This window comes from Lissotriton helveticus, chromosome 2_1, assembly GCF_964261635.1.
Source record: "Lissotriton helveticus chromosome 2_1, aLisHel1.1, whole genome shotgun sequence".
Taxonomy (NCBI): domain Eukaryota; kingdom Metazoa; phylum Chordata; class Amphibia; order Caudata; family Salamandridae; genus Lissotriton; species Lissotriton helveticus.
This window is the reverse complement of record NC_136059.1, coordinates 21,329,109-21,342,976: the sequence shown is the minus strand read 5'-3', so window position 1 is coordinate 21,342,976 and position 13,868 is coordinate 21,329,109.

The following is a 13,868-nucleotide window of genomic DNA, read 5'->3' as shown; positions in this document are numbered from 1 at the left end:
ACACCGTCGCCTGCTAGACAATTTGAAGAGTCCCCTACTGCCATCGCCTACAGGTTCTGAAGGCCACAGACTATCCCCTAAATGGTCTACACAGCCGACGACATCTCGAAAAAAAAAGACATTGCCCCAGCGACCCTTCGCATGGATTTTTGATTAAGTGTGTGTGAATTTTTATTCCTAGGTTTCTGCAATAAAGTTTTGTCAACTACATATTTTGTAATAAACACCTTGTTATAACTTTACAAACCGTCTCAGTCGTCTTTCAAAAAACATTTTATGGTGCATGTATATTGAAATAACGAGTCTGAATGCATGTTTTTAAAAAATATAATGTCTTTATTTTATACGTTCAACATTAAGCATACAACTGTTATAAACTCTTACAGTTTTGACAAGGTACATATTCAGTTTTCACAGGTCTGACCGACCCCCTGGTGTTTTCTTTTACATATCTCGCAACTATACGGTCATTGTTAACAAGATCCCCCGATATAGCTTTAAGAAATTTCTAAACGAAAGACCCTGTGACATTTTACTGATAAAATAAATACAATGTTCCCCGCATGTGATGGCCATGGAATCCTGCACCCTTAGTTTGTTATACTCCACCACCGCTGCAGCTTTTTTCACAAACTTGAATATAGGGGTTGTATAGAGTTTGTGCTCAGGGAACTCTGCGGTACTGTAAAACACTGTAACCTTGTCAACATCTATAAACATGGCTGCCCAATGTGTCCCAGCCTGGTCATGTGGGTCTGTGTTAAAGACTAGGGTGCATGGTCTTTCTGCCCCTATGTCGCCTGGTAACCCGTCGCTAGGGAAAACGCCCAAAAAGTATTTCTTAGCGTATTTATGTCTGCTTAAGAAGTCACGTATCTGCACCGTATCCATTTCACAAATGTTTTTAAAGATAGTCAAACAAAATCTGCCTTGCGTGGTTGATCTGAATGATGCTGTCGAATACAGAGAATACGACCATGTTCACATTAGCTACCAGTGGATCTGCGAATCGTATTTCAGCTTTTAGATTCCCATTTTTGACCAGGTTGTAGTGATCGCCATCTTCCATGTCCGGTGTCAGGTCGAATGCGAACAGCGTGTATCCAGGTCCATAGCCTTCTCTTGACACCGCTACACCGCAGTCCCTTTGATGCTTGCCTGTTATCGAAACCAGTCCCTGATATTCCCTGATGTAATGCCCTGCTTCAAAACTGGGGGTGTAGGGTTTTGCAGGAATCACATTGCCCTCGTGGACCAGCGCTGCGTAGTTGATGTTGTAGTGTTTAAAATTGAAGGGGTTTGAGCCATAGGTGCCACTAAAAGCTGTATTGTCCACAAACCCTATGATGATGAGTTTTGGTAGCTGTCCCAGAAATAAATTCTGCTGTTGTGTTAAGCGGGTACCTGCAGGGATGCTGGATACCTTCAGAGCTACTCTTTCCACAGCGTACTTGGCGTTGGATATTTGCAAAGCTTCGGCGTGCGCTAGCCTGACGCTCGGGGACACTTTCACTCTCTTTACAAACAGGCTCGCGGCCTGTATGTTCAGCTTGTACTGTTCCGCATCCCCGTTGATGAGGCAGAATGAGTCCTTGTTACGATTGAGCTTGATCTTAAGATCAATGCCGTTGATGAGCAGTTTATCTTGGAAGAAGAGGTCCGAATGTATGCGCCCCAGGAGGTCAAAGGTACGGCTGGCTGCAGCCTGCCCGCTCTTTTTATAAAACCCTTATTATCACCATCCAGAGCGGTGATTTCAAACTGTCCGTGTCTATCCCTATGAAAGAGACCGGCTGGAAGTTGTGTGTCAAGAGCATCGCTACTGTAATTTAGAATGCTCTCAATGTAGGCTCTGTAGGCGTACATGTTATCGTTCTGGGTGATGAGTCGGTCGCCCAGGGTGATGTCCACTTGATTAAACATGGTAGCTACAGGGTAAGCGATTGGTGCCACTTTAGCGTCGTTGGCAATGTTGGACCCATCCGCTTTTACGATTTTACACATAAGATGCAGCAGAGTGTTGTTGAGATCCAAATACATATCCGTGGCACCTGACACATAAAACTCTATAGGTGCCAACGGTGTCAATGCTGCTAAAGGCGACACCTCCATGAAGAAGCTGTTTTCGATGCTTGTCTGTGTGGGCTTGAGACTAAACAAGTCCAACTCTGATTTGGCGCACTCTCCAGATCCACAATGTACGAAGGCCATGGCTGTGTTTACAAGGCTTTAAAAAATATTTACTTTAGAGCCGGTTCGCTTCTTTGCAGCTCTCTTCCGTCTTGGAGCTCTTCTTTTCTGAGGACGTTTTGAAGCGGTCCTCCTTTTTTTATAGGGGGCTGGGGGACCCCGGCGTCTGGAAACACCCCGTTTCCTTTTGACACTAGCGCGTGGCTTATACAGCAAACCAGCTCCTTCTTGAGGCTGCTTGTTCATGCGCTCTGCAACCGCCGAGGTAACAGACCCCACCACCTCCTGGGCAATGTTCGTGGCAGCCGCCTTAACATGAGGTTTTGCAATTTCATAGCCTCTTCTCAGGAAAGGCATAGCTCTTCTAAACAGACTCCTAAAGAATCCTCCTAATCCAGCCCCGTACATAACGGGTGAACCTTGAAAGTACGGTGGTCCTCCATAACCGGCTTGACTTCTGTAATAGTCTCTGTACATAGACGGATCTCCGTAGGTTTTCATAACCACCATGATGGCTGCCTCATACCCTCTGTCGTGTCTAGGCCTTAAATGAAGCTTGACAATAACTTTCCCGTATTTAAAGGCCACCGGCTCAGACTGATCATCGTAGATCATAATTGAAATAGTGTCAAAATGGTTTTTAGAAACTGCGACGTAGTCAGGTTTGTTAAATTGTATGTTGACCATGGTATTATTATCACCCTGTACATGCACCCACCTTAACAACGGCGAGTAACTATCACCTATCATCTGAGACTCTACAATATCGCTGTACACGTAGAGCGTGTAGAACCCCCCATTAATATCGGGGCACGTGTGATCTTGTTCCACGGGGCTTTTCACATGTTGTACTGTCCCTAAAATCCTTTTTAATTTACCTGAGCAGTTAAACAGGGTGTTTCGATTTATGGATTTAAGAAACACCTTCCTTCTCACATTATCTAGGACCAGATGAATATTCGGATGTGGTTCTATAGCGGCTATGGATTTGTTGATGGGTTCGATAATGCTTGTAATGTGTGGGTAGTAGCCGGGCGGGAAGGATGTGTGTATGCCCATGGGGTCCTGCTCCCTCTTGATGTGAACCTTGGCTTCGGCCGCTGTAAATGTATTCCATGTTCTAGAGTATTGTATTTCTGTTAGGGCAACCTCCCAGTCCCCCTTCAGGTCCACAGCCTTAGCCAATTTCAAGGTGTAATTAGAAATCTGATTGTTGGGGAACATGTCCTTAGAAGCGTTGGATGGTAAGGTTATATAAAAGGGTGTAGTCTCCATCGTAGCAGAGGCTTTTAGCTCACACACCCTTCAGGGAGCTGGCCAACACCCAACTGTTAAATTTCTCAGGCCAGCCGCGCCATTTGACATATGCCTGGCTCTTAGCACCTGTACCTTTCCTTTTCAGAACCTTTTCAACCCTATTCACACGGTTTGGATCATAGGGCACCTTTTGTAACTCTTCCTTGTAAAAGGATCCCGAGACCGTTTCCCCATCGTAGTCCTTTAACCTGTAAATATACAGCCCTTCCTTAAGCTCCACACTTTCCACTATAAATATTTCATCACTAAAGGTCTGTTGGTAACCCTTTGTGAAGACTCCTTTCAGTTTTGAAATCCTTACATGATCACCATTTTTAAATACAGACTTCTTCACCTTTGTCCCAAAGTTAGGCCCATACAAGTTTCTCCAAACAGTTAACGAATTTCTAGGTGTTACCTCTTCAGGTGCCATTTTGATGGTCCTATGATAACTAGCATTATATACAGCTAAAAAAGCCTGTAGAACATCCACGTATCTGTATGTATTGTTGGCCGTAAAATACCGCCACATCTTAGACTTTAAAGTTCTGTTAAACCTTTCTACAACCGCTGCTTTTACCTCCGTGTGTGTTACAAAATGTTGAACATTGTGCTGCTTTAATAATTTCTGAAATGACTTGTTTAAGAATTCTTTTCCTGCGTCTGTTTGTAGTTTTTGAGGAATACGACCCTTATCGAAGATGGCTTTAAAAGCGGCCGTGACGCTAGCTCCACTTTTATCACGCAGCGCCTCTGCGTACGCGTATTTGGACAACACATCTATGACTGTTAATATATAACAGGCGCCGTCGTTATGTTTTGCAGTATCTTGAAGGCTGATTATGTCCGCCTGCCACTGATAATCTATACACGCATTAACGATTGTAGGACGCCTCTTAAAGCGTCTTCTGGCTGGTTTATGTAGTGAATACGCCTCCTCTCCTGATAACCATGTCTTCACAGCTTCTCTGCTTACCGACTTCTTTTCAGCCACAGCCCTTCTATATAGAGCGGCGCCGCTTCCAAAGCTGCCAATCCCTCTTGTATCATAATAAAGTTTTCTTAACAGGCCCTCCGACATGTTAGCAGTCATTAGAGTACAGGAAATGAAAGACGCTTGTTTTGTGTAAGAACATTTTATTAAAAATAATGAGTATTACCAAATCACAAACAAAAGGGGTTTCATATCTTTTCACAGTATGCGTAGTAAGTACGGTTTAACACATATACTTTTTTTTGGGGTGTAACATTCTACTATACTTTAAATACATGCTAGCACTTAGCAATGCATCGGGACTTATCTATTATAAAATAGCCTTTGTGGTGCGAGGGCCACTACTTTTCTGCTTTTTAGATACACATTACACATGCGCCTTTCTATAAGTCTTTCTATCATTTATCTGTCACAGCACGCACAGGCGTTTGGCATGCCTCTTAGTTTTGCGCAGGGGTCGTTGGCATAGCGTATCTCCTTTACTGTCGCCATCAAGATCTTCAACATGTTAGGGTGGACAAAATTATTTTCATCACTCAGGCCGTGCACCACCCTTAGCAGCTTATACATCTTGTACGGATCAAGCAAACTACATATGTGCCGTATCATTCGGTCTCTGTATGATTCGGCTAGACACTCGTGCGCCCCCTGTTGAGGGTCCCTAATACGATGGCCGAAACACATGTTGTAATAGTCCCGTTTGACACACGCTCGTACAACTATAGCTGCGAAACCTTTGACACCAGCTATAGTGTCTCTGGGGAACCACGCCGTTGCTTTTACAAACTCATCGTTCTTAGAACCATCTTCACATTCCATGGGCAGAGGTGAACTCGGCTTTGTGGAACTTCCAGTCTGGTTTGCACAGCATATACAGGACATATTCAAGCTGCGACCTTTTGCAGTCTGCCCCTGGGCCTCAGTTCTTTTCGGTGTTTCATCCTAGGTTCAAAAGACAAATATTGACACCCCTTTAGCGGTAGAAAGACAACAAACTTTCATGTAAAGGGTCTACGCCTAACATTTTTTTACTTACCCACACATTTTCACCGCCCTCTGCGGCTGCTCTGAAATCTTGAGAGTCGGTAATATCCATCGGTGATCCCTCATCTTCAACGCTTGTATCAGGCTGTTGCACAACTACCTTCGTAGGACTCATAGCCTTCTGAACATCCATGGTTTCATAGATGTGTGTATTAGGAGGGGACCTAGGTTGATTTTCTTTGTGCATTATGAAGTAAGTGCATCCCACTGGTTCTGCTCTCTAGAGGGTCACAAACAAAAAACGAAATATTAGCGTTCGATAGTTGTAGAAATAAAATACATCCTTATGTAAATGGTTGCTCATAACATTTTGCCTCACCCCCACATTTTCACCACCCTCGGCGGCGGCTCTGCCATCTTGAGAGTTGTTAATATCCTGCGATGCCCCATCAGCCGCGGTTCTGACATTTTGAGAGGCGGGAATAACATCCGATGCTCCCTCACCTTCCACGTTTGTATCAGGCTTTTGAACAGGGACATTCTCAGGAAAAAGACTCTCGTGAAAACCCACGTCTTCATAGACGGGTGTATTAGGCGGAACTATGGTGTCTTCCGCATCCTCCGACTCCAAGAGCATGCTTTGCTCAACCGTCAAGTCGCCACTCGAACCCTCGCTAGAGCTGCTGTTGCTCTTAATCGGGGACAGCGGACACCGCCAATCCTTGAAACCAGGGGCGCCAAAGCGCTTAGCAAACCCACAGCCAAAAGCAGTAACGTCGCAACCCATATCCTTAGGTTCTTCTGGTTGAGCATTCTCGTCCATTACCAAAGGGCTTATGGTTCTGTAATAGCTACTGATGGGGGGCTGTGAGCCACCAACCCAGTGTTTTCTCGCAAATGGGTTGTAGCTCTTCTTTTCTGCCATGGCGCTCCTTCACGTAGTCCAGCGGTTGCTTGCTATACCAGGCTCCTGACACCGGCTTATATGTATTCTGGCGGCTCCGCCACGCCTATGTCTCCAAAAAAAAAAACTACACACCCCCCTATGACTCAGCCGCCCCCCTTCCGGGACAGCTGCTTACCCTTGTCAACACTAGTGCCACCTGTCACTTGTTGCCAGCCGTTTAAGGCCAGGGTTTCCAGCCAGAGCTGTCAAATTTTCCAGACACAAGTTTAAGACTAGGCCTATCATATTTAAGACTAGAACCATCACCTTTAAGGCCAGGATTCCTGGCCGGAGCTGTCAAAATTAAGGCCAGAGTTTGAAGGGAAGGTATCACTATATACTACTTATATATATATAGATTTTCCACATAACCTTTTTGACAATCAAATCTTTTTGTGAGTATTTCACTGTAGTCCATCAGGGTGTATGGTTGGAACCGAATGATTAGTGGTTCAGTGTGTTGATGGTACCTAATGGTATAACCTTTCTTACCCCAAGGGATAAATTCTTTTCCAATGGAGCCCGCAAGGCTCCGGGACTGCTTGCAGCCACTCGGGGAGGCGGGGTAGGCTCCCGGCCTCCCCACGTAGCCCCAGCTTCCTGTTGGCCGCGGGCAGCATCTCCGGTCTTCCTCCCCATACGGGAGACCGGAAAGGCGGGCGGTGGCTTCCCCCAATCAGGGGGGAAGCGGAAGTGACCCACGCCAGGCCCCGCCCACAGTCAGGTGGGCGTGGGCCTGGCTTCCGGTTTTGCTGCTGCGGCGGCATCTCTTTTCCCGCAGTACCGAGAGGTAGGCACCCTCGAAATACAAATAAACATAGAAGCGGGGTGAGCACCCGCTAAAGGACACCAATAATTAGCGGGTTGGGCACCCGCAGTAAAAACATCAAGACAATAATACAGGATCGGCCGAACGCAGGGTGGGCACCTGCAATACTGGGACAAAATGGGGGAATCCCTATGCCGGGATTCCCTCAGTGGCGATCGCAGCCCAGCGCCGCCAGGGGGAGACAGGGGCGCTCACGAAGTACACCACACGCTCTCCATCAGCTGGGCAAAGGGATACAAGCAAAATAAAGTGCTCCCGTGGTGCTGGCCAGGCTGTACAAGCCTGGGTCAAATCCAAAAGCCATCAAAAGGGGGTCCCACAGAATCCTCCATCATCCAGGGCATCCAGGGGCTGGGCAGGGACCAGGGAGGCAATCCTTTCCCAGGGCCCCAGCAGCAGCACGCCCCTGGTAGATTCAAGTCAGGAAAAACAAGAACATTTAACATGAGGTCACAGCCTCTTTTTATACACAAAAATCCCTTTGTCTCTAGGGTGCAGGGTGGGGGAAAAACCAAATGCAGCTGGTTCTGGAGCACTCTGTTGCTCAGCCCCTCTCCCCATTCACTCGCCAGGCTAGGGTCATCAGTCGCACCACAGGGGGTGGAGCCAGCATTGTGTAGGGACAGTCCAGCCCTATTCAGGTCCCAGGTGCAGCCCCTCCCTGACATCAACATGCAGATCTCCCCATTCACCACCGGCGCAGACCCATCCTGACTCCTGGAGCCAGGCACACCAGCCAGCTCCAACCAATCACAAGCCAGACAGTCATTTCACCTTTATTACATAGACATGCCAACTTCTAGAAGTGGCACTTTCACACTAGACATATTTATGCCGCACACATCATCGCACAGCATTCAATCTCACGAGTCCGCACATACCAAACTTGAGCCTGCCCTCCCCACACATCAGGAATTACCATGGACACACATATCCCCCATGCATTCCTATGGGAGGGCAGGCCATCTCACACACGCACTCAGAGAGCGCACGCACTTTACACTGCGCCACAGTGCTAAAGTGCGCAAAGACCTGAAATCACTATAATGATGTAACATTAAAAGGCAAAAAGTTCAGGGGTGAACCTTCCAGAAGGGCCAAGTCCAACACATGTCAATTGTGCCAGGAAATTAGTGCCAGGGCAATAGTGCTGGGGTAATAGTGCTAGGGAAATAGTAGCAGGAAAATAGTGCCAGAGAAATAGTGCCAGGGAAATAGTGCTAGGGCAATAGTGGCAGGGAAATAGTTCAAGGGCAATACATCCAGGGAAATAGTGTCGAGCAACATTGCCAGGAATATAGTGCCAGGAAAAAAGTGCCGGGGAAATTGTACCAGGGAAATAGTGGCAGGGTAATAGTGCTGGGGCAATGCTCCCAGAGTAATAGTCCCAGGGATATAGTGCCAGGGAAATAGCGCCAGGGAAATAGCGCCGCTACAATAGTGGATTGAAGCAGGTGCACTCAGCTATCCAAAAGGGTTGTATGTGAATTAATGGAAGACATTTTCCTCAAACAAGGTTGGCAGGATTACAGTTTAATGTACATTGTTATCGAATTATGGATTTAACATTGGTTTCGTTTGTCTTATCGAAACCTTTTGAAGGGATGTATTTTTTCTCAAAAAATGCTAATTTCATTCCATTTCAAACTATTCTCTAACCGTGCCTGTGAAGCAGCAGATTCCAATATTGATCTTTCGTCAGATCAACTGTCGTTCTACCTGGAAGGCAGCAGAGGGCACAGTAGCACAACACTTCTGTTATCTCCATCAGTCACACAATCAATCAGGGATTTGTGAAGCGCGCTACTCACCTGTGAGGGTCTCAAGGCACTGGGAGGGATGAGGGGGGCGGTAAAGGTAAAGTTCACCAGTTGCTGATACAAATCGCTCTTAGGGTCAAATGTACGTAGGTTTCTTTTACGATTTCCAAATAGCATTTTTTTGCGACTTGCTATCAGAAAATCGCAAACACCTACGTACTAATGTTTCTTTGACACATTTAGCGATTCCTAATAGAGTGGCAATTGGCTTACCTCATTAATATTCATGAGGTAGGTCACATTTGTGAACCATTGGGAATAGCTAAAAATACAGAGATGGTCGCCTACTGGGGACAGCAGACCACCATGTCTGTGTTTGCTTTTAAATAAAGCAATGTCCAAAATACCAGCGTGGAAGCAGACGCCACGCTGGTATTCTGGAGGGGCAAACGTACTCCAAACTTTGATACTTGACAAGCTGATATTTTTACTATACTTTTAATTTTGTCGGACTCAGATGGATTAGTCACTTTAAGTATAATTCAGAGTCCTGAAGAAGTCCTTGTTGGACGAAACGCGTTGGGTACTGTTAGCTGATGTGGATTTTTTGAAGAAAAAGATGAATAAAGATTTATTGAAAGAAGAAACCTTCTTCATATGCATCTTTTGTGATTCAGTGCTAAATTGTCACGAATACTGTTGTTATACTCTGTATAGGAATCCATGCATAAAGCAAATACATTTCGCCATACCTTACTACTAATTTTGAGTGCAGAACCATTCATTTCATAGTTTGTCTTGGAAAATGTTTTCCATATAGGGGCATAGAAGGTTTGTTCTCCGTATTCGTTGATCCACCAGTAACATCTGAACTTTTCCTAATACTTTGCTGGCAGGAGCGGAAGTGAGTGCCTCGACCCTTCTCCCTCTTTGCTTGCTACTAGCTTTTCATACTGTTTTCTATGATCATAACATGCTTAGCTGCATTTCAGTTTCCATTCTGTGTGGTTACCGTTCATATTTTATGTACTAGGTTAGGATTTTAAAATAAACTATTCAAAATACTTGCCCTGTTGCTTAGAGCTATTTTGAGTGTGTTCTTCATTAACGAAAGAGTGTTTGGAGCACCATTGGGACCCTGAACTCACCTTGTGGAACTGATTCTCACCAGTAAACACTTCCTTTGTGGCATTACTCAGGAGGTTGTGTCTAGCTACAGTCCAAATGGATTTCTAAATTGTATTGATCAACCCTTGCGCCACAGGTGACACAGAGAAGCCAAGGGTTGTGGATTTAGTGGAAAAAGCGATTTATGTTATGTTATGTTATAAAGAGCTTGTAGCGCGCACAAATACTCTGGATTGTCCTGGCGCCGGGAATGCTTACATTAGAGACTATAACAGTATTATAAATATACTAAGGGTGGGGGATTTTATAATATGACAAGTGTGTGGACTATCTAATGACGAAGGAGAAGTAACCCTGCACTTTGCTCACAATAACTATGGCCAAGCACTTGATAGAATGCTCATAACAAGGTACCTAGAAACTAATTATCCAGCTCAAATTAACACAGGCATGCTACATAAAACATTTGGAACCAACTCGCAGGGCACTACCATTGACTGCTTGATAGTTGTTGGACTGCGGCCTTCTCTCGCGCCCGAAACGTACTCAAAAGTGTATGGATTCCTATTGCGTCTATAATTTGACGCCGTTCTTGACTTTTCCAAGATGGCGTCCAACCGCATTTTTATCACGTTATAGACTTCACTAGGGATATACCCCTTTAAGATGAGGCTCGTTGATGGACATTAAGTCCTCTTTCGCGCTCCAAACGTGTTTAAAAGTACATTGGTTGCGCTAGCGGCTTTGCTCTCAAAATTGACAGCTGCCTCCGCCTTGCTGCCATGACTATCCGACTTTTAATTAAGGTAAATGATTAATATGAATTGCAAGAGTGTATTTCTAATAATGGTAGAGTAATTCGTTTTTTACACAACATTGTTGCATATATGTCTTTTCAGACTGCAACTAATCTGCATTCAAGTCGCCCCCCTTGCCACGATTCTCCATCTAAACTAAGGTAATAGTTGCTCTCGAATTGCGAGTTTCGATAACTTTGATATATTTTAGATTGTTTCAATATGGTTGCTTATGTGTCTTTATAGACTGCAACCCGACTGCTTTGCATCCGGAAATGAAGCTCGCTCCGCAATTGCATGATTGACTGCATTGCCGTTTCAGCTGCCACGCCGCTTGTCTTCTTTACGGTCTGCAGCGGCCACGCTGGTTCAGTTACAGACCGTGTTGACCTAGATATTATCCAGGTATTCGACTTTACGTACGGCTTGTTAAATCGCTGATATGATTATTGTTAGAATTGGGGGTCTCTGGTTGGCGCAAGTATTCACTTGTGACAAGCAGGGACCCTCTCCTCTAAGTCAGGGTGAAGGATGACCCCTTAGAATTACCCTTGCTCACCCTCTAGGTGCGTGGCGTGAGCAGCCAAGGCTATTCTCCAGGCGTTGCTGAGTTAAGCACTTGTAATAACACACACCGTAAACACACCAATCCCCCCACAAATGGACACCAGGCTTTGGATATGTAAAAATACGTCTCCTTTATGTAAAAAATATATCTATGCAGGCAAGTATTTATCACAAGACCATTAATAACGTTTTGCTTAGGCCACAGTTTGTAAATATAATGGCAAGTTCTCTTCTGAATTATAAGCGGCTTCCTTCAAATCTTGTTCACTTAAAATAGTTCTTTTTGGGGCAGTTCAGTTACTCTTTTAACCGAAGGATGGTGCCACAGTTCTTGTTATGCAATATTTGGGGCCTCTTGCCCCGTTCCTGGAAGGTACGGTGCTCCCAAGCGCCTCGGTGGGCTTCGCAGCGCTCCTCTGTGCTCCGCACGGAAGAAAACCCCGGGCCCTACCAAGACTCACGCATCTCGCGTGAGCAGGCGGACTCGGATTCCCACGGTGGGGGCTGAGCTGCGGAGCAGCAAGCAGGCGATGAGAGAAGCCTCGAGGAACCCCGGGCCTTTTCCGGAGGTGGGGGCTCTCGGCTGCAGTGAGGAGCAGGGAGGCGATGGGAGGCCCCTTGGGCCAAGGCACAGGGAAGGCCTTAGTACACAGTTACAGGCTGACGGGGAAATAAGAACGGTCTTAGTACACAGTTACAGGCTGACGGGGAAATAAGAACGGTCTTAGTACACAGTTACAGGCTGACGGGGAAATAAGAACGGTCTTAGTACACAGTTACAGGCTGACGGGGAAATAAGAACGGTCTTAGTACACAGTTACAGGCTGACGGAGGAAATAAGAACGGTGCGGGCCCCGAGCCCATTGTCGATTTCTTGCTTGAGGCGCAATGACCCCAATAGTCGCCAAATGTCCCTCGATGCAGGGGGACGGGTCAGGCTCTTGGTGCGCTTGGAAGCGCAGACGTACCTTGGGATCTGAAGGATGGCAGGATGCTTCCGAAGGCGTGGCGTGGCACGGAGACCTCCAATACGGCAAGTAGAGGTGGTGAATCCTTTGGGTATGCGGCGCGGCCTCTCCACAGGTCAGAGGGCACAGTGGGGCGGCCGGGTGCGATCACAACGCACAGGCGGCCGTCCAGGCTATGGATGTGCGCTCAGGAGACCAGGATTCCGGCGGGAGGGGGCAGATGAACACTCCAAGTCCTCCAGTAGTGAACAGGGGCAGAGGAGCAGGCGGCCTGACCCGAGGGGCAGAGAGAGGCTCTGGGCAGAGCGAGGCTCTCAACGGGTGAAAGGGCAGGCAAGCTCCTGAGTGACACAGTTCTAGGAGGGGGCGAGGGGGGCGCGGTCTTGCCTCCGGCGGGAGGAAACACACGGCTCAATCACAGACGAGCCAAGGCACAGAGAACCCACTAGTCCTAGGGTTCAGGTCAGGGGGCAAGCTCAATCAAGCCCTTGGAGAAAGTGTCTAGCACAAGTCAGCAAAGTCTTTTCAATAAGTCTTCTCCTCTCCTTCCTCAGCAAGGCAGACAGCAGGCCAGTCCTTCCAGCTTCTTCTTTTCCTTCTAGTTGGGCGGAGGTTCGTTGTGGGAAACAGGATTCTGATTTACAAGGAGCAGGGCTCCTACTTTTATACAGCATTTTCTTTGTTCTTGCAGGCCTTGGGGGCCTCTGCATAACTTCTTTCAGTCTCTGAGCACTTTGTTGGGTGTACTCCGGTTTCTTCTTTCAGTGTGAGGGGCAGGCACATCAGACGCTCCACAGGAGGTGGAGCCAGCATTGTGTGGACAGGGGCAGCCAGGAGTACCTTGTTGACAGTGCTTCGCCTCTCCTGGGCCAGGTGTCGGGCTGAGTCATCAGTCGCTCCCCAGGGGGCGGAGCCAGCATTGTGGTGGCAGAGCACAGCCCTATTTAGAGTCCAGGGTTACTCCGACCTCCCACCGAGGTGTAATCCTGGCATTCACCACCTGTCATCCCCCAGCCCTGTCACTCACATAACCCAGACAGTCAGATACACATCCTAGCAGAGGCGGGCTGAAATGGTTAGGCAAGCAAATGCTAACTTTCTAAAAGTAGCATTTGCAAACACAGGATATTAAAATAAACTTTACTAAAAGAAGTATTTTATTATTCTGAGTTCAGGCATACTAAACTTTCTTTTTTACCATGTTCCTGAGCCTGCTGGGATTATACAGTGTAATAATTCCAGCAGCCCATCTTGGCCTAAGAGAACAGGTAGCCTTACAATAGTGAAAAATGAATTTGGCTGTAATTCACTATTAGGACATGCCACATACATCAGAGCATGTCCTACCTTACACTTACAATGCACCCTGCCCTTGGGCCTACCATAGGGGTGACTAATATGAAGCAAAG